The following is a 21,545-nucleotide window of genomic DNA, read 5'->3' as shown; positions in this document are numbered from 1 at the left end:
AAACAGAGTGTCAACCATGTTAGTTTAAACGGCACCTGCCACATGGTTGAACAAAAATCTGACCAAGTAGAATTTCACTTCCAGAACAACCAGATTCCAGACGTGACAGTAATAGCAGTAGGACAACAGACTGGTGATGGGGGGTCCTCTCTATTTCTGAAAATCAACCTTCCTTCCAGTCTAAAGTGGTATTCCACGCTGGAAGGAAACACTCTGAAATTCTATACTAATCCACAATCAGAAACTCCCACTCCTATAGTCCAGAAAGATGTGAAATCAGCTCAGAGCCTGGCTGATATTCAGCAAATTGGAGAGCAGTTGTTCATCCCTGTTCAGTTAAATGATGGGAAGGACTCTGTTCTCGCTCGAGTGTGTGTGAACAACGGTAAGAGCTTCATCAGCGAAGCCATGTTTCGCCAACTCCCAAAGGATCCAGCCATTCCCACCTTCAAACTGATAGACAAATGGGAAATGGACCTGGAAGCACCTAATTTCAAACATCTCCTGCCAAGCAGGTGTATGCTCAAAATCTCCATTGGCAACAAGAGCATAGTCCATAATTGTTGGGTCGTGCGAGACGTCCCTGCCGCCTTTTACTTAGGCAGTGACATTCTCAATCGCTTCGCCATTAGTTTGGACCTAATAAACTTCAAAGCTTGGTCCCGATTAGCGGATAATCCCATGGGCTTTGATGATCCAGAAAAAACATTTAGGTCCGCTCAATTGCTACCTTATGCAGTTGAAATTCAGACTAAAAAGGAAGTCACCATCCCAGAAAGGACCCGACAATTCTCCCTGGAAGTGAAAGTTAAAAGGGGACAAGAGTTGAAAAACCCTGATGCTTACATACATCTAAATGCTTCTCTCCAACAGCAAGGGTTGGGGGTAAACCCAACACCATTAGTCAACATAGAACATGACACCATTCCAATAGAGGTGGATAACAGCGACTTAAAGAGTATTACTCTAGCCGCAGGCACCATTATTGGAATGGCGGTTGATGACCGACATTTCTCCATTGATCTTAGAAATGAACTGTCAGGACCAATCCCCAAGGACTGTTTTGACAGTGACAGTGATGACAACGCAACTTGACAGTATTTTTACCCGGCATGGGGGGGAACTTCCTGGTGTACACTTCCTGGCCGTATGGTAAGGAAGATGTGACGTGTGACTTCAGGAGGGATGAGGTGATTTTCCAGGTTCATGAAGGCTGCCTTTCCCACCTGAAGCCTCCGGTCCAAATCAGCACTCTGACCAGGGACTTCTCCACCCAGCTGGAGGAGGCCGCTGAAATAGCCAAACCAGAAGTCTTTACAGGCTTCAGGCAGATGGTGGAAGAGAGAGTCAACCTAGCTGATGCCTGTGTGACTCTGGAACAAAAGCAAAAGTTGAAACAGGTTTTCTTGGATTTCCAAGATCTCTTTGCGGTAGACTCATATGACTGTGGTCGCACCGACATCCACACAACCACAATCCCCACGGACCCTGGCATGACTCCTGTGTTTGTGAAGCAATATCGCTTGCCTCTCGCATCAATGGAGTCCCTTACTGAAATAATTAAGAACCTTGAGTCCCGGGGAATAATCCGTCCAGTCCACAGCACCTTCAATAATCCGGTGCTGGGAATATTGAAGCCAAACGGCCAGTGGAGACTCTGCGCCGACCTCAGGGAGCTAAACAAACGGGTCCATACTTCCCGATGGCCTCTGCCCTACATTGACCAAGGGCTGGCCCAGATCCAGGGGTCACAGGTATTCACTGCAATAGACCTGACCAATGGATACTGGACCGTGCCTGTCAGTAGGGAGGACCAATACAAACTGGCTTTTACCTTTGGGGGCCAGCAGTACACATGGACCCGGACTCCTTTCGGATACCTCAACTCCGGTAATGAGTTCAATATTTTCCTACATAAGGCCATGCCCGACCTGGGTGCGAGGGGTAACCTGGCTTATGTAGATGATGTCCTCATCAAAAGCTCAACTGTGGAGGAACACATAGCGGAGATCCGTTATGTTCTGACATAGTTGAGGGCCGCCGTATCAAAACATTCCTTTCAGAAAGCACAGTGGTGTAGAACCCGTGTCAATTTCTTGGGGCATGAGATTACTCCTCAGGGTCTCTGTCCCCAGGAAAAGAAAGTGGAAGCACTTCAGAAACTGAAAGACCCCACAACTCTGCGAGAACTAAGGAGCCTCCTTGGACTGACTAATTACAGCAGGAAGTTCATTGAGGGCTACGCAGAGATCACCAGACCCCTGATTCATCTCCTGAAGGGGGGGTCAAGTGGGAATGGGGTCCAGAACAAGCCGAGGCAGTAAAACAACTCAAGAGAAGCCTCTCACAAGCGCCTTGCCTAGCTTACCCTGTCAGAAACAAGGAGTTCTTCCTGGAGACGGGGTTCTCTAATACGTGCTTGACGGCAGTATTATACCAAAAGCATGACCAGGTCAATAAAGTAATCTCCTATGCGAGCAAAACTTTATCCTCTGTGGAGGAGAAATTCAACGATTGTGAGAAGGCACTCCTGGCAACGGTGTGGGCATTGAAGAATTACCGCCCGTTTATCCAGGGGGAACACATCATAGTGGAGACTCCACACCAGCCTCTGCAATATCTCCAAAGTGACAGAATCCGGGCCGGAAATGTGAGTAATTCCCGAATTACTTCCTGGATTCTGTCAATGCAAGGCTTTCCTGTGGAGGTCCGATATGGCCAAAACAAGAAGAGTCCCCTCGCGCAAGGTCTGGCTGACTTGCATGATTGTGCCAGAGAAAACTGTCTCGAGGACGAAAGTCTAAAAATAAAGGACAACATCGAGACATACCTTAATTCCCCCCACAAAGTCTTTGAAGAAGACAAGTGTGAGGGAATGCCCACTATCTATGTGGATGGATGCTCTTACCATGTTGACAACAACGGGGAGAAAGAATTGGTGGCCGGCGTAGGGAATGCATGGGTGAATGAGTCCCCAGAACCCTCCGCTGGATACAAAATTGGTCCCCGAAGTAGTCAGGTGGCAGAATTGATGGCTGTGCATCAGGCCATCCTCACTGCTGTCCAGCATCAACTCCACAAACTGGTCATAATCACAGATTCGGATTATGTACGGAACGGGTTCGTGGAGCACCTGGTTAATTGGAAAACCAGAGGCATGTTATGTGCTAACAACAAACCCTTGAAACATGGGAAGTTGATCCAAAACATTGATGATCTGGTCACATCGAATGGGATGACCATCTATTGGAAGAAGATTAAGGGTCATTCCAAAGTAGAGGGACCAGACAAAACTGGAAATGACTTAGCTGATCAGCTGGCCAAAACCGGGGCCATCCAAGGGGATCTAATTGAGATTGAGTCCCTGTTGGGGGAAATCCAGGTCACTGCCATCACTAGGTCCCAGACAAATGCTCACAACGACCTTTCAATTGCACAATGGAGTAAGGAGACCCCTGATGCTGATTTGATTACTGCTCAGAAGGGGGATCCAATAATCGGTAAATTTTACCAGCACCTTGAGGATCCTGAGAACTTTCCCCTGACGGATATCGATTACATTGGGAAAGAGGACCTAAGAGTGTTGATGAAATGTCCAAAAATGTTCCGGATCCAAGACGGTTTGTTGGTAAGGAAATCCAAAGCTGGCCACGATCAGTGGGTGGTTCCTACCTCATTCCGAAGCCTGATGTTAAGTCACGCCCATGATGCGGCCACCGCCGGTCATAGGGGGTTTCACACAACATTGGAAATCTTAAGAGAGGTTGCATACTGGCCACACATGGGGCAGGACCTCGACCAATACTTGAAGGGGTGTCTTGTGTGTGCACAATTTCAGCCATCATCCCTCACGCACCGCGCGCCTTTACAAAAGAGGGGAATGACACTGCCATGGTCAGATTTACAAATCGACTTTGTAGGCCCTGTGATTCGCTCGGCTAGGGGGAATAAGTACATGTTGACTGTGACATGCTTGTTTACCAAGTGGGTGGAATGTCTCCCAGCCCCAAATTGCAAGGCAGAAACTGCAGCTGCCTTGATGATTAACCACATCTTTTCCCGTTTTGGTCTACCTCAAAGGATTGAGTCAGACAGAGGTAGCCACTTCACCAGTGAAGTAATGACAAAGATGTGGGAGATACTGGGGGTCAAGAGAAAGCTGCATATTGCTTATAGACCAGCTTCTTCTGGGGCAGTAGAGAGGTATAACCGAACCATTGTGAGCATATTAAAGAAGTTTGTGGCAGATTCTGGGCCAAGTTGGGATATCCGATTACCTCTGGCCCTAATGGCTATCAGATCTACCCCTTCATCTGCAACCAAAATGTCACCATTTGAGTTGATGACTGGGCGCAAGATGGTGCTTCCTCAGCATTTGCTCTACAGGACCCAAGAGCAGACACTGATAAATGCCTCCACTACTCATGAGTATGTGGAGAATTTAAGGAAACACCTCCAACATGCTTTTGCTTATGCTCAGCGGAATCTAGAAAGATCAGCTGATAGCATGAAGACCCATTATGACCTGAAAATTTCCAGGAAGGAATATCAGGTGGGAGACCGGGTCTATCTATACAACTTCCAAAGGAACCAGGCCAAGCAGCGCAAATTTTTGCCTACAGGGAAGGGACCATTTGAGATCATCGACAAGATCTCCCCTGTGGCCTACAAAATCCACATCCCCAAAGGTCCTTTGGCAGCGGGGGAAGACAAGTGGGTCCACATAAACCAGTTGAAATGTTGCCATCCCAGGCACGCTCTGCAACAACTGGAGGAATCCTCTGGAATCCTAGCGGGTACTGTCTCAGACTAATTCAGTTCCAACCATAAAACATACCACATCTAGTCTCTAAAATATTGTGATTTGCATGAAACTGTCTCTTAGTTATACTGTTTTTTTTTTCCAAAATAAGAATGTAATGTTTTGTTATGATGAAATGCATATGCTGCCCCACTATCTCAACAGTGGTGGAAAAACGTCTATGAGTAGGTATTGCCGCTTTTGCTTTATCATCCTAGGAGAGATGAAACCATGGAGAATGACCAAGGAGGACGATCCGGAGACCGCGAGCAGAGACGCAACGGGCCCGGGGTACCGCCCAATACTCCCATCAGGACCGGCGAGGAGAACCGATCGATCCGACCGGATGGAGGAAAAGATGCTGAACTGTGCCATCTACCGGAAGAAGATGAGAACTACATCCCAGATCTTGCGAGTCCCATCAGTGAAACTGAATGTCCATTGCAAGAGGGGGGCTTGTGGGATGTATTTACCCATGCATTCGAGCCCTACCTCAAAACTGTGCAGTATTGATATGGAAAACATCATGATGGCCAGAGTTTCCCAGAAAATGCCCAGGGAAATGCATGAAGAATAGGCTGCCACCCATTTTTGCCGATGTTATGGGCACAGAAGGGCACTGCCTAAAACCACCATTGGACTACCCGCACAGTAGTCTGAAACCATTGGGAATGGCAATGCTGATTGCCAAATGCAACCTAGAATTGTGGGGAATTCATTTCTTAAATCCCAAAAATGGGTGCAGTACCAGTACTCACCACTATCCAAAAGCCGGCGTTTTAAAACCACCCTGTGTTTCTCTGAAGGCAGGCTCAAAATGCCTATTTTCAAACATTGCAACATGTGCAAAATATTCACTGAACACCAGCAGACATTTGGCAGAATGGAGTTTTGTGTGCTTACAAAATCTGGGAAATGAAGAGCCCAAAACAATGCTTATAACAAAACTGCTATGGAGTCAGCAGTTTAAGTTGCACTGGATTTAAAGACACTAAAATCGAAATGTTTAGATTAAATGAGTGACCTATGTTTGGTGTCACATGCCTTTGTAACTGTTGAAATGTCATAGTTTTGCACTTAGAATCAGCATTCTAGCTGCATGTGTAAAATTGCAAGTTAATTTAAAAAGCAACAAAAAAAAACATGACAGTTAGCTGAAAGTCTGGCTTAAGGAACTTGATTTTGCTTGACAGCTACCCCCATCAGGAGTGAAACTTGAGTCACAGCTGTGTTCCCAGGCCTATCTGCCTTTTGCTGGCCACACTAAGGATATACCATCTATCTGATAATTGAATTACCTGTGCTCTGCAGGAGATTGAACAATGCAACTCCCTTCACCCAGGCAGAGGGTTTATTGAGAGGATCATAAATGGCTTCCTCTTGAACAATGGGCCTTTCCGGACCCAAGCAAATCTTATATTGCAGGGGTCGTAAAAGTGGCTTACTCTTGGCAGAAACTGGGAGGGGGAGAAACTGGAGACAGAAGCTGGCTTGGGGGGAGTGGGAAAACCAGTATTTCCACCATGTGACCTGGGAAGACACACCTCTGTAGCCAGAATCTGGTTTTAGAAAAAGATGAATAACTCACAATGTGGACTTGTCAAAATAATTTAATTGATACCATAATTGGTGTGATTTTTCTGTCTATGTTTTAAGAGGTTTTGGGATCTGGTGTGATGTCCTGGGGCAAAACCCCGCTATTGTTTGCACCACAGACTCTGTGTGAAAGCTACGGATATGGGAATTTACTGAGATATGTATGGACAGGCTGTGTACAATTGTACAAATTTGGAGAACAATCTGATATGGGGAACACTACCAAAACGTGCTAAAAGTTGCCATTTTTGAATGCAAGCTCCTAGAAAGAGCAGATTTGGACAGAGACATGGCTAAATTCAGCCACCCCATGTATATGTAATTTCAAGCAACTGTGTAACTGTGAAATATGTCTTTTGTTATCAAATATAGAATGTGTGCAATCTGACAGGGGAGTGTCCTCTCTGCAAGCCATAAAATGACATCACTCTGACACAACTTAGCTTCGCCAATCAAGTGAGAAATGGAAGCTTGACCAACGGCAAGTGGAGAGGGGTAGGGTCTAGTGATGCTGCATACACACCCACTCTCAAAACACATAAAAGCAGACAGACAGGACAGATAGGGACCTTCAATTCCATCTGCCGCTGGAAGTTCTGCCGGAAAATCCATACTCTACCTCCATCAAACTTCAAAGAGCCAACACTTGGACTCCAAGATAAACAGAGACTACAGAACCTTAACCAAAAGGCCACTGCCAGCAAGAGTATTTGTCAACAGGCCTAAAAATCTTTTTGCAACTGAACTCTTCAGACAGCCGGCTGACGCCGTCTGAATTTTGCCAAGAACTTTTGCAAGAACCCGGTGACAGAAATATCCAAAGAGAAGGCAGGACCCGACCCAGAGAACCGGTGCCTAGCAGAGACCAGGCCATTGTATCCAGAGTGCTGACCCCGATGCTGTGAGCAGTTCCAGAGGCCAGGCGCTGTGAGCGGAACCCGGGAAGACCTGACCAGACTGAAGTCCGTGACCAAGTCGCTTTCCGGTTCAAAATCTCTTGTGAGTACTCAGCAAAACTCAGAACACATCTCTTAGTTAAAATCATATAATTCAATCCATTTTTAATCTAAGTAGAACTGCAGCTTAGCAATTGTGTTATTCTGCCATCATTTTTAAAGCTGAAAAAGTGTTGCGTTTAAAAGTTGCAAAACCAAAAACGACCTTCACAAAATCGCTCATATCTCCGCGACCGTTTGTCTTAGAGACTTGCAGTAACTTTCATTTGGAAGCTGAGATCCTAGGCTTTCCTAGGACCCCAAAACGATAGTGATAGTCCTTGCGGTTCCTCTGTAATAGCGCTCGGCGCATCCGCGAATTTTACCGCGATTTGCAAATTTCTCCACGTGTAAAAACAGCTGCTGCTTGCCTTCCATTTGCCAGAAATTCGTTTAACCTGCTAATCATTCCTGAATCATTGCAAGAGTGAGCCTGAGCTAATATTAACTAGATACCACTCACCCTGAACCTCTAGAGGGAATCAAAAGCATTTTAGCATACTTTTCACTGAATTGCCAGCACATATCAAAGCATTTTGCCTGTGTTTTCAAACTTCTGTAGTCTAAGCTTGCTGGGGTGAACTGAATCACATTTGATTGCATTTCTGAGAACTGTGTGTTTTCCTTCCATTTCCTTGCATTGCATAAAGAGGGGGGGAGTGAATAGCCAGAGAAAAGTGATTACATTGTTTGGTTGAAGTCATATTGAGTATTTTCTGTACTGCATTCATTGAATATTGCATCCACCTGAGCTTACATAAAGCATTCTGTACCACCTTCTTCTTTTGTTCCTATTCACCTGTGTGCTACCTTATCCATTTCATGTCAACTCCTTATTGATTATAGAGAAGCGTGTTAGTGCCAGATTCTCCGTTGTTAATATTTATCATATCAGATTAAGTGTGATATTCAATTATTAATTTATTATAAAGTGTGATATATCTATCTATTGTTTAAATTATCAAATAAACCTTTTAACTTGCAAAACAGAACTACTTCTTGGCTCAGTGGGGTCAGGGGGATTCCAAGAGAGGGGTGTTATATAGGGGTAGTCATCCAGAACGCATGAACTGGACATAAAGATATATCAATAAGGGTTTTCATTCAGTATTCTGGACTAGGCATTGACTTAGCTGTAGTGCGGGATTAAATCCTCTTACAAATAGCAAGCGTACTATAAATTCATGGTTTTGGATGGATACTTGGAGCATACTAAATGTACAATTTTCTATTCTTCTTGTAGGCAATACTTCAAATCATGGCACTCTTTAATGTGCTTTTCTTTCATTCTGACAGTTCTCTTTGTGTTTGAAAGGATGGGGGAATTTGAGCCTTTGGCAATTCCTGGTGAAGTTAATTGTAAATGGCTGATAGAGGGACTTGATGAAAGTATAAGAGAAATACGTGAAGAAAAGGATTTTAAAGCAATAGTGCTTGTCCAGTCAGCAGGTAAGCAATGTATAACTTTTTTTTTTTTGTTGTCCATCTATTTGATGTTTGGGGGAGAAGGGTACATCTGACGTCCCTATGTGTAAACATTCCCTTTTTTTCCACACATACAGATGAGTGCTGCACAATGCCCACCACTCTTTTACAGCATCTCTTTCCTCTAGAGTAACTCTCAAAAGTATAGACGTTCTACGTGATTTCATTTATTATTGGGCATTTGTAGAGCGCCTTTTACCACTGGCATGATCTTAAAGCGCTATGTGTTTAACACCCTCAGGGAGTATAGTCCAGGTCTGAGTATGTGTGCAGCTAGACTGAGTTGTGGGTAGCTGCATGCGGAGGGAGGGAAAGTGCCAAGCAGCGCAAGAATAAGCAGAAATGAAACCAAGGGGATGGATAGGATTGCGCTTAAGGGGAGTCACTTACCCCAGTGTACAGCTCAAGCAAAAAGTATTCTTGTATTGATAGTCACATTTTGAAGTTTTAATTTGCCTTTTTCATACCCGCAGCCAAGAAACGGTGTATTAAAACACAGAAAACATTTGATTAAATATTTCAAATCTACTGTGATACAGAGGGACTAATTCAGGCTTCAAAAAGAGAAGGCGGAGGAGAAAAGGCAGCATATGGGAAGCGTGGTGTGAACTACACGAAGAAGATGCAGTGAAAAACACAAAAGAAAAAAACGCAAATTATATTGTAAAAGTTGATGGGTGGAAACCGACTATTCCCAAACTTAGTAATGGCTGTTCACGGTTATGGTCACAAACGCTGGAAAACCTATATCTTTTGGCAGGGATGGCTAGTATTCTTCATTCCTCCCACATTCCTGTCTCAGAACCCGCCTCTGTTACTTTACCTGGACAATTGAAAGAGACAGCAGTAATTGGGCAGATGTCTCGATGTAATGTTGCAGTTCCCAAAGATGTAGCTCCGCAACAATTACAAAATATTGGACTATCAAGTAACAGTCAATTGTCTGCTACAAAGGCTTTTTCGGACAGATCTAATTTGCCAAGCTGAACTCTATCACCTCGCCTTCTCACCAGTGTGTCCTTGTTACAGTATGACGGTCATGCCTGTTTAGACAATGAAGTGACACCTACAGGGGTCCACACACCTGCTCAGTTATTCAGATTGCGGTCTTTAATAACAATTGAATTGGAACAACCGAGTTTGGTTGCTACGTGAGCCCCTGCTACTAATCAACAACGTAACTGTAGCTCACATTCTGCTATGTGAAACTGAAGATGCAAGTGCTCTTGTGTGTAGAACAATATAGTTCATCTGATAGGTTGTTGCCAACTTGTATATGGTACATGTTTTTGTGCTATTGTCTATGATTTCTGGGAGGGTCAGCGAGTGTTTTATTGGGTGTGGTGAATGGTCAAACTAATTGTTAGCTGCTCATAATGATATTTGTGAAGTGACTGTCGGTGGTCTGTCATGCCGGTAACTGATTCTGTTTAGGTTACTGAAAGTGTGTATTTTAGTGCAGAGCTTTGTAATTGTGGGTATTTATTGGGTGTGATGCCATGTTAGCTAAAGGTGAGAACTGAAATTAGGGAGTTTACAGGTTGGTCCGTGACAGTGTGGGGTGGATTTGTAGTTTTGTATACTAAATCGGCAAACTTAATGACATTTGAGTGCTCTAACATAGAAGGCAAAGATGAAAAGTGACGGCTGCAAATTCCCTTGAGGTTTTGCAGTACACCATCCATAAGTCTAACTAGACTCGCCCTATATTAATACCCCCTGTCTCACACAGAAAGGATACATCCTGGGGGTAATCAAAACTCCTTTTCTGAATCTTTTGTAAGTATCATGAAATAACTCCTCCTGAAGTTGTCTACAATAATCATTCACAATTCCAAACCCATCCTAACGTTGTCATGGGATCATCCTGGAGAAACCCCCCACCCATCCTAAAGTTGTCATGGGGTCATCCTGGAGAAATCCCTACCCATCCTGAAGTTGTCATGGGGGTCATCGTGAAGTAATCCCCACCCATCCTGAAGTTGTCATGGGGGTCATCGTGAAGTAATCCCCACCCATCCTGAAGTTGTCATGGGGGTCATCCTGAAGTAATCCCCACCCATCCTGAACACTAGAAATAATCGGAACTCATCCTGGAGTAGTTCTGTGATACTGTAGTCTCATTTAAATATTTTGGCCTATGCACATACTTCAGAATCGTTTTCGATGATCTCCGTGAACTAGCCATGGATGACTCTAGGATGGAGTCACCGCATGTCTCCAGAATTAATCCAGGAAGATCTTCCTTTTTGACTTGGGTGTTGTCACTATGCTGATTGCGCATTACGGTGTGCGGCGTAGCCGTTACCATGGACCATCTGCACGCGCTGCCGGCAAAACGCAATGAACAAGATAAATGTACCCATATTACAATTTTCATACAGTAGATAGGGGTGTGCCAACGAGCACAGGGTCTTTCTTCTTTGTTGCAACGTCTGTGTCATCTGTTGAGTGATGTAGGGCCTCTACAGCAAATTCTTTGAGGAGTTGGGGCATGATCAAATGATTGAAAAAACAAGAAATCACAGAGTGAGGCAAGAAGGACAGAGTGGACGGTCGTTCAACTGGAGGTTTTGTGGTATGTGTTAATTAAACACATGACCTTATAGTTCGGGCTCCATTATATTCAGAAATGCAACTGCATAAATGGCTAACAGTAATAACGCCACAGAATAGACTCCGTGTCATGCCCCGTTTACTGGTGCCTGAATATACGCCTGGCTGAATAAATGTTGCAACGTTGCGTTTTGAAAATGCCCTCTACATTATTAAAGCATACACCTCAAGGATGACAGTGGCAGCCATTTTCTTTTCAACCAATCTTTTTATTTGATTTTAATAGTAAACAAACATATCAAGAGCATCAATTCAATTATTGGATGATTCGTACAGAGATGAAACATAACAAATCAAAAGCATAACCAGATGGGAATAGGGGGATAGTGGCAATCGGGGGTGCTGTAGGTCTTGGGGGTCCTGTTTTGGACGGTTGTCTTTCGCTGGGAGGTCTGGCTACTCATTGTCTGAGGTGGGGCGCCTCGGGGGGTTCGCCTTGCACCCCGCTGCTCCTGATTCTGAGTTAACAGCATTCGGGGGAGGGGGGCTGGGGGTGAGTTCAGTGTAGGCCTCGGGTCTGGTTTCGGATTACATTAGTCATATTTAGATAGCCAGCAGAGAGACGGTGATTTTCTTGCCATTCCGGGGAACTGCTCCGCGTAGTCTAGGAAGGGGGCCCAGATGTTGAAGAATTTGTTCCTATTTCCCAGGCGGATGGCGGTTATTTTTTCCGCAACTGCGATGTCCCAGCATTTGGCCCACCACAGGTTCACTGCAGGGCCCTCTGGATGTTTCCATAGTTTTGCTACAGCTATCTTTGCCGCTGTGAGAAGTTGAGTGCATAGGCTTGGCAAGTTGCCGGTCAGCGGGATTTGGCCATCCCCTGTGCTGCCCAGCAGGACTATTCCTGGGACTCACGGAATCGTCAGGCCTGTGATCTGCTTAATGAGGTCCAGAATCTCCTTCCAGTACTCTGTGGACATTGGGCAGGTCCAGAGCAAGTGGAACAGCGTGCCTGTGTCTGTGCATCCTCTCCAGCACCGTGGGGAGATTTATGGGTTACTCTTGTTCAGGGTCTCTGGGGTTAAGTACCATCTGTAGCAAGTTTTGATCGCCCCTTCCTTATTGGTGACGCATTTCGAGCTCTTCTTTATTCTGGTCCTGATGTGTATCTCAATTGCTCTGCCAATGTCCCTTTCCCATTTTTCCATGTAAGCCTCCTTTTTGTTGGGGTCTCCTCTGTCCAGTAGTCTGTACAAGGCCGATATTTTCCCTCTGAGGGGAAGTGTTGTGAGCGTTTGTTCCAGCACTGTTAGTTCTCTACAGTCCTGTGATTTCATGGGCTCGTGCGAGAGCCAGTGTCGGATCTGCGAGTAGCGAAATCTTTCTGTTTCCGGCACCCCAAATTTCCCCTTGCATTCTTCAAACATTAGCGGGGATCCCTCCGCATAGAAGTCTACCACATGTTTCAACCCTCCCGCTTTTCAGCAGCCGAAGTTATTGGGCGTCATTCCGGGGGGTGAAGTCCAGGTTGTCTCAGATCAGGGATAGGGGGCCTATTGTGCTCCCATAGTTCCATCGCCTGGCTGCCTTCCTCCAGCTTTCCACTGTGTTCCTGGTTACGGTTAGGGGCCCCTCTTTGGGGGGGGTCAATGGGTCTGATGATGCGCGGGATCGCTTCTGGGGGGCCTCGGCACCAGCCCTCCTCTAGTTTCGCCCAGCGAGGCCTGTTGGTTGTTAGTTTCCATGCGAAGGCCGGTGAGAGTTGGGCCGCCAGACAGTATGTGTCTATTTCTGGGGCCCCCAGGCCTCCTGATCCCTTGCTCCTCATCATCACCTTTCTGGCTATTTGCGGCTTCTTTCCCTCCCAGATGAATTTCATGATATTTGTTTGGCGCTTCTGTAGGTCCTTCCTAGGGATGGAGATTGGGAGGGCCTGGCAGTGGTAGAGCACTCTTGGCACCATGTTCATTTTTACTGCTGTTATTCTTTCCATCCATGACACTTCTTGCTTTTGCCATCTTAATAGGTCTGACTGCAGCTCCTTGAACAGTGGGGGGGAAGTTTAACTTGTACACTTTCTCCATTTTGCATGGTATATTTACCCCCAGGTAGGTAAAGTGTGAGCTGACCCACTGGGTGGGGTGGCTGGCAGCTAGTGTTTCTATCATGCCTTCTGGGGTGTTCATCTCAAGGGCCGTGGATTTTTTAGTTTAATAGAGAACCCAGAGGCCGCTCCGAAGCTGGCCAGTTTGCTCCACAGCGCCTCCAGGGATGACTTGGGCTTGGTCAGGGTTAGTACGACGTCATCTGCGTACAGTGCTATTTTGTATGCTTCCCACCTCACTGTTAGTCCGCTTATAAAGGGGTTTTGGCGAATTGTACAGGCGAACGGCTCCAAGGACAGTGCGAAAATGAGCAGAGATAGCGGACAGCCCTGTCGTGTGCCTCTGGTAATATGGATTCTGGGTGATTTGGTTCCGTTTATCCTCAGCGCCGTGGTTGGGTGCTGGTAGTTGGCCAGGGTCCATTTCCGGAACCTTGGGCTGATGCCTAGGGGTTTTAGGGATTCCTCTATGTATCCCCAGTCCAACATGTCGAATGCTTTATTCGCATCTAGTGACGGAACTGTCATCTGTTCGCCTGTCCTGCCTGTGGATTCGATGATGTTTAGGGTGCGCCTGGTGTTGTTGAAGGTGCTGCGACCTGGGGTGAATCCTGTCTGGTCTGGGTGGATCAATTCTGGGAGGAATTTCGCCAGTCTGCTTGCCAGGATTTTGGAGAAGATTTTTGCGTCGTCGTTCAGTAGCGTGATTGGTCTGTACGAGGAGCAGAGCTCTATATTTCTCCCTGGTTTCAATATCAGTACTGTCAGGGAGTACTCCATTGAGGGGGTGACGGAGCCGGAGTCTAGGAAGGTATTGTACAGCAAAGCGAGGTGAGGGGTCAGGATGTGGGAGAACTTTTTGTAGAATTGGGCGGTCAGCCTTTCGGGGCCTGGGGCTGGGTTTTTCAGAGACCGGATTTTGTCTGCTACTTCTTCCGCGCTGATGGGGAGTTCTAGGGCGTCGAGCTGCGGGAGCAGGGGGTCCTGTCGGACTGATCGCAGGCATTGGGGTTGTGCTTCCTTGCTCATGGCAGGACCGGACATGATCCCCTTATTTATTTATTTATTTTATTTAATTTATACCGCGCACAATAGACCCGAAGGCGTCATGGCGCAACAAGACACACAATACATAAAAACATAAATAACAAATAACATGGGAGTGGTGCTATAACTATCCAAGCAAGGTAGATACATCATTAGTGAAAATAACCTATACAATATGGTAGTAATTTAGCGATCAGTTCAAGACAATGTTCATCTTTGATGTTGATAGTAGGTGATTCAGATTATGGAGACTCTGTAGAAACAACTGTAGACTACTTGATCCACATCCCACTACAATACAATCAGTGTTACGCTCACTACACCAATCATAAATATGAATTCGTCGTAGAACCCTAAAGTCAGCTGGTCTAACACAATTGGGAACCACTTTTATATTAAGCCAAGCTTGGATTTTATTCTTTAAGGCCTCCCTTGTCTCGTGATTGCTTGGTTTCGCTACATTAGTTATTATGAAGTTTCTAGAATCAAGAACAAAGCTACTCAGGGAGGAGTCGCTAATTTTTGGCATTTCATATTTTTTCAGTCGAAGATCCTTAGGGGGTGTATTAATCACTAGTTCCACTGGTACTCGGTGATGATTTCCAGCTTCTCTGCTTCTGTGCAGCAGGGCTTGCCCCCTTGGTCTTGAAGCGTTAGTATCTTGTTCCGGGAATGTAGCTTCTTCAGCTTGTGCACCAGCAGACGGTTGGCCTTGTTGCTGTTTATATAGTAATATTGTTTTGTGTAGGCTAGGGCCCGGGCCGTCCGATCTGCCAGATGCATTTCGAGTTTTACCTTCGCTTTTTTAAATTGTTTGCCTACCTTCATGGATGGGCGTGTTTTGTCTCGTGCTTCTACTTCTCCCACTTCCGCCTCCAGCTTGGAGAGTTGGAGTTGGTGCATCTTATTATGTGCTGCTGTGCAGTTGATTGCCACACCTCTGATGATTAGCTTCATTGCATCCCAGACCATGGCTTCCGAGGTGCCTTTAGCTAAGTTCTTTGCAAAATAGTTCGAGTGGGAGTCCTGGAGCTCGGTTCTGGATGCTATATCTGCTAGGATGTAGTCTTGGAGCTTCCAGGATCTCTGCAGGGGTTCTGGGAGTCGTTCGACTTGTAGGCGGGCTATGACTGGGGCATGGTCAGATATGACTCTGGCCAATTTGTATGTCTTCGATGCAGGGGAAGAGTGCGCTTGTCGCCAGCAGAAGGTCTATCCTTGAGTATCCTCTGTGTACATGGGAGTAGAATGTGTAGTCTCGTTCTCCCTGGTGAGCCACTCTCCAGGTGTCAATGGTGCCTGTGTCCCTCAGAAATTCTGCCATTCCCAGCGCCCAGGAAAAGTCCTCCCTGGAGGGCGGAAGAGTTTTGTCCATGTTAGGGTCTGGGGTGAGATTGAAGTCTCCTCCGTTTAGGAGGCGCCCTTCCGTGAAGGAGACGATCGTGGGGAGGATGTTGCTGAGAAAGCGGTGTCCGGTGTTCGGGGCGTATATCGCAGCTATGGTGATCGGGAGGTCTATCAAGAGCCCCTTGAGCAGCAGGTATCTCCCCGCCGGGTCTCGTTTGACCGAGATTTGGATTAGCGGTACCGCCCGGCTGAGAAATATAGCCACTCCCCTTTTTTTTGGGCCCGACGGGGCAAAGAGTTTCGTAGGGTATTGTCGGAAGTTTACTCTCTTCCCATCCGATTGCAAGAGGTGTGTTTCTTGAAGGCACACGATGTCCGCTTCTAGGTGGTTCAGTCTATGTTTCATGGACCTCTGTTTTCTGAGTGAATTTAGCCCCTGCACATTCCACGTTACCATGGTTGGTTCTTTAGTGGTCTCCATACTTCGGGGTGGTGTTTCATATTTTTTCAGTTGTTTATATGTTCCTTAGATTGTCCATGCTGAAACTCCTCTGGTAAGCCGACTCCCCTGTTGATTGCTAAGTTTCTGATCATTATCCCCCGTCCTCGTTCCCCTCTCCCCCCCCCAGCTCCCCAGACAGTCCAAGTCTTTAAAGTCAGCCTTCAGCCAACGGGGCATCCGGCTGGGCCAACGCAGCCGAGTAACTGGGAGCGTCAACTGATGTTTGGTGAAACAGCGGCCTTCCGACGTTCCAGGACCCCAGCCTGCAGTTCCCAGGGTTGTATGATCTGCACTAGCTTGGGGTGTGGTCCTTGTCGTGGGCTTCTACTCGATCCTCATATCTTGGGCTCTTCAGCGGGAGGTGCGCTCAGTTCTAGCCATTCGGCTTGCTCTTGAGCGGTGGTCCGTGGAGCCTGCGGCGTCTTTCCACTCGGGTTCAGGAGGGATCAGTGTTCCCTGCCCGAGCTGTCCGGGCGGATGTGTCCTGGCCGTGGTTGTCGTCTTCTGGGGCGGGTTTAAGAGCATCACCCCCTCTTGTAGAGTGCAGATTAGGTGGGGTTTTCCCACCCAGGTGAAGGCCAGGGCCGTGGGGAATGCCCAGTGGTAGGGTGGACTTCTTTTCCCTGAGCCAATCCGTAATGGGTCGTAGGGCTTTTCTCTTCGCAAGTGTTATGGTGGCTAGGTCCCGATATAGGGAGATGGAGGCGTCCCGGAAGAGAATGCAAGGGGAATCCCCGGCTTCCTGCATAATTTCCTCCTTAACTTTTATAGAAATTAACTCTGGTCAGGACGTCGGGCGGGGTGGCTGTATTTGCTCTGGCTCTTGTTCGGTGCATCTGTCCAGTTCCAGAGGGGCCTCATCCGGGAGGGTCAGAATGAAGCTAAACAGGTTATTGACATAGGGGGTCAGGTCTGCGTTCGAGATTGTCCTAGGGATTCCTCTCAGGCGGATGTGGTTCCGACGAGAGCGGTTTTCGGCATCTTCCTGCCTCAGCTCCATTGCTTCACATCTGGCCTCAAGTGCTGTCATTCTGTTCGAGCCTACCCTGCTCTCACGGCCGTGTTCGCACAGGGTCGTCTCCACCTCCTCGGTTCTTGCCTCTACTTCTCCCATCCTTTTGTCCAAGACTGTGATCTTTTTTATGACCTCTCCTGTGCCTTTCTGGTATTCTTTTGTGAGGGCCTGTAGCAGCTCTTGCAGATCCGATTTGGTCACGGTCTGTGCCATGGAGGCAGGGTCCACTTCCGCATGTGTGTTTGCAGCTATCGCCTCAGGTCGGTCTCCCGTTCTTAGGCTCATCTGTGCTCGGGGTCGCCAGCAGGGTAGAGATGTCTGTCTGTTTTGTGGCTTTAGGTGCCTTCGCCATGTTGGGGAGGGTGCGTGCTCTTAAGGTGCCTTGGGGGAGGGTCTGCTTTTGCTTTAGTGGGTCGTGACTGGTCTTGGTCTGGCTCGGATAGGGGTGTTCTATGGTTCGCGGTTGTAGAGCTGTCTGACCGTTGTTTATAAGAGGACCCCTGCGGGCGGGGAGCACCCAGCGGCCGCGAGGTTGGAGTTCCCGATGGCTCGTCTTGTGTCTTGTGCTGTTTCAGCCCCTGGCCCTGGGGCTTAGCTGTGGCTGCTCGTAGGGTGTCTCTTTCAGGGGTGTATGGTGCTTGAGGGAGGGGGCTGCCTTGCTGGTGCGTACCCGGTGAGTCTTAGGTGTCCCCCTTAGGAATTGTCCCACTCTGCCTTCGGTGCCCTCAGCGGGGGAGAACCACAGCGACAGGGTTCCGGGTGGTACTGTACGGCGGGTGGCGCTGTGGTTCCGCTGGTGATGTTGGGCCTCCGCCTCCGGCGGGGATACTGTCTTACTGTCTGCGTGCCTGGAGAGGGGGGCCGGTTGCTCTGGGCCCCCACTGTTTATGCACAGGTTGCTGGACGATCCCTTATGTCCTCTCCAGGTATACCCCACTGCTGCAGCAGCTCTGTATTATGGGTGAGCCGTGGATTAGCACGTGTCTATTGCTTCCAGCCTATGGATTGTGCAATCAGGGAGCTGCGGTGTAGCTGCTCCTGCAGTGACCCCCCCCCCCCCCCCAGCCCGTGTCCCTCCGGGTAAATTAGTTTCCGCTGCTCGCTGTGTTGTTGAGCTGGTCCCTTGCTGGGCAGTGAGTTTCCTTTGGTCTGCGTTGCAGTTGTGGCACAAGGTGGAGATTCCGGCGAGCAGCGTGAGGGGCAAAGTCTGCATCGAGCGGGGTGCCACTCATGCCGTGTAGAGGGCCGGCGAAGGGGGGGGGGTTCCAAGAGGCAGCGCAATGTTTTGCCGGTGTGTGTTCACCGCTGCCGGAGCGGCAGGTGCCGCCTTAACTTCGCCGGAGGTGAGGGCACTTTGTGTTCAGAATGGGGGCCTGCCTACCTGCCAGATCAGCAGGGCCCCGCACAAAGACTAGGACTCCGTCGGCTGGCTAGAGGCCCCACAGGCAGCAGGGACAGCGGCCTCCTGTAGAGGCTGGAGCAGGTCTCAGCTTGCAGGGGCCCTCCTCCGATGTCCGGAGAGACCCACCGCAAGCCGCCTCGCCCCCTGGGCGTGGCGGCTTCAAGTCTATTCGTGCTGCGGCCCAGGTTCCAGGGTTTTCTGCTCTCTTCCAGTCGCTTCCTCCAGCTCAGAGACCCAGATGACCGTCTTTCCTGAGCGGGCGCATGCTTCCTGGGGGGGGAGGGGTTCCGTCTCTGCGGTCCCAGTGGTGCGTCTATTATTCAGATCAGCGCGGTAGAGACTTCGACTCAGTCGGCTAGCTAGAGACCCCCAGGCAGCAGAGGATGCGCTCTCCTATGGTAGCTCCCCCCGGCCACCGAGTACAGCTGTCAGGGACCCAGATCACTGCTCGACAGGTGTAGGCAGCTATCGATGGTGCGGGAGCGCTCCAGATCCCCTGGCAGTTACTGCTGTCCAGGTCGGGCTATGCAGTGACACAACGCTGTCCGTGCCTTTCTGTGTCGTAGGGTGTCCTCCGGTGTCTAGGCTCGGTCATGCAGGTCCTCGCCGTGCTCGGGTCCGCCCAGCCAGACTTCAGCTCAGGGGCAGCTGCCTCCCCGGGCCGATCCTCCGCCCGCCCCCGGGAGAGAGTCCGCCCCTTCCAATAAATCCCGCCCGCTTCGGCATAGCGGGCGGGATGGAAGCTTGGGCAGATGCCGCTCCGGGTAAGCTCTCCCAGGGAGCCCAACCGGACCCCGGCCTGCTCCCCTCACCGTCTCCTGTACCTTCGACGAGGAGAGTGGGGCAGAGCTTTGTCGCCGCCTGGACCAGGCAATCATTCCTTTTAGTGGGGAGGTCCACCTCTGGGGCTGTTCAAGCCTCTGCGCGGCAGTCCCTGCCTGCCGGTTCAGCCGTTGACTCGTCTGCTGTTTTGTTGCCGGGGCGAACTCCCCGCTCCACTGCGGCTCTCCTCAAATCCTGGGTTCCTCGCATTCCGGGGCGGTGAGCATCGGACACCCTACGCCCTACCACTTCGGGTCTCACAATCATCGAACATTTTCAGCAGAAATTCGTTTTCACTGGCACGTTTTCTTCAGCTGCGTGGCGTTGGCTGGGAGCTCTCACAGAGCCAGTCCGACCTCCATGGCTCCTAGCCACGCTCCCCAGCGGCAGCCATGTTTAAGTGGTGCTTTACCCACTAACCTTGGCTTAAGGAGAGAAATTTAAAATCTGCTTTTAGCAATTCACGTTTTTTAAAATCCCAAAACGATTGATAAACATATATCTGAATATATATTTCAATGTAAAACACGGTATGTAAATATAAACTTGCTTCAAATGCCATTTTGCTGAATACTTGCAATTACAATAATTGCTTGTTTATGGCACCTTCATTGTTGTAAATATAATTCAGCCTAGGAAAGTATTTTAACAAGCAGCCTGAGGAGCGAGGTCCTTCATAGCGTCTAGTAGTCCTTGTGATGTTGTTACAGATACTATACAGACTGAGGTATGGCCAAAGAAAATAAGATGGTACCTGTAGAACGGCTGTGTGACGCTATTAGTACCAGCAATAGCCTGTAGGTTGCATCTGCCTGTGGGAAACGCATGCAGTACTGAGAGCGACCGGCAGATGGTGTCTGCCCATGGGAAGAACCAGGGCGGGAGGCCAGCATCTCCACCAGAGGCCCATTGATCTGGCAATCCTGCTGCGAGGTACCGAGAGCATGCCTCTGACACCATGAGGGGTAAGAGCTGCGCCTCACCAGGAACTCTCTAACGTCCCTGTGTCTTGCAGTCACCCACCAGAGCGCGAATAACGCCTCCCCTTACTCCCATTACTTACCCTTGCAGCGTTCTTTCAGGATGGACCCATGCATTGCCTACCCATGTAGATCTCTGGACAGTGCCCCTCGCAACCTACTGTACTTCTCCTCTCCACAAACCCTTGGCTATGCAGAGCCTCGCCATCCAAAATTCAATAACTTCTAAATCTGGGCAGATATTGGGCCACCCCCTTCCTTTTTTAGGGGATTCTGGGCGTGGGGTTTGGTTTTACAAGTTTGTAGCAAATGGGGCCATGGTGACCCCTGTCAAACATAAGCTGTCGCTCTGCTGCCAAATGACCCAGGGAGCGAAAGTGAAAGACTGAGGTCAGTGTTGATGAGTTGCTAGTGCTGGGAATCAATCGGGACACACTTTCAAAGGTAACTAAGGGTCCCGGCATAGCAATCAAACCTGTATCCGTATCTGACCTTAGATTTAATGTGTTCCCTGCAGCAGGTGCTTCAACCCAACGGGTGGTCTGATGAGATTTCACTTAGACACTTTCTTTCTTTTGTCCCTTCCTCATCTGTTATGTCTACCTTTGTTCCAAACCATCTACCACCCCATTTTGAGGATATTTACTTCCACAAAGGGATGCTAATCATTGGAAGGTATGAACAATATAAAAGCGGAGCAGTGAAGTTTGTGGCTTACAGGGCCGCCTGAGTGACTGCCAGGGGTGCCATTAGCCCCCCCCCACTCCACACCAGCTCGGGAGGGAGAGGACCATTTTTTTTTTCTTTCTTCAAGGTCTACCCATAGCTGGCATGGTGGGAGATGGCGCAGCAGGCACCCTATTGAAATTAAATGTGTCCCGCTCTCGGGA

At 48.5% G+C, this 21,545-nt stretch overlaps 1 protein-coding gene across 12 annotated transcripts in view; it reads left to right on the top strand.

The window, feature by feature from the left end:
- The window catches only part of YDJC (YdjC chitooligosaccharide deacetylase homolog), a 291,953-nt gene that overhangs the window by 44,566 nt on the left and 225,842 nt on the right, over positions 1-21,545 (top strand). For 4 of the 12 annotated variants that reach the window (XR_011276240.1, XR_011276239.1, XR_011276238.1 and 1 more), the window contains 2 exons: positions 8,689-8,841; positions 9,351-11,669. The exons of the other annotated variants lie outside the window; for them this stretch is intronic. The gene's annotated coding sequence lies outside the window, so the exon portion shown is untranslated. Of the gene's footprint in view, positions 1-8,688; positions 8,842-9,350; positions 11,670-21,545 lie in introns of those variants that run through there. 12 annotated transcript variants of the gene reach the window in all.

Source organism: Ambystoma mexicanum, chromosome 10, assembly GCF_040938575.1.
Source record: "Ambystoma mexicanum isolate Mex_15411 chromosome 10, UKY_AmexF1_1, whole genome shotgun sequence".
Lineage (NCBI taxonomy): Eukaryota > Metazoa > Chordata > Amphibia > Caudata > Ambystomatidae > Ambystoma > Ambystoma mexicanum.
Note: the sequence above shows the minus strand (reverse complement) of the source record. Positions and strands in the feature narration are given on the sequence as shown.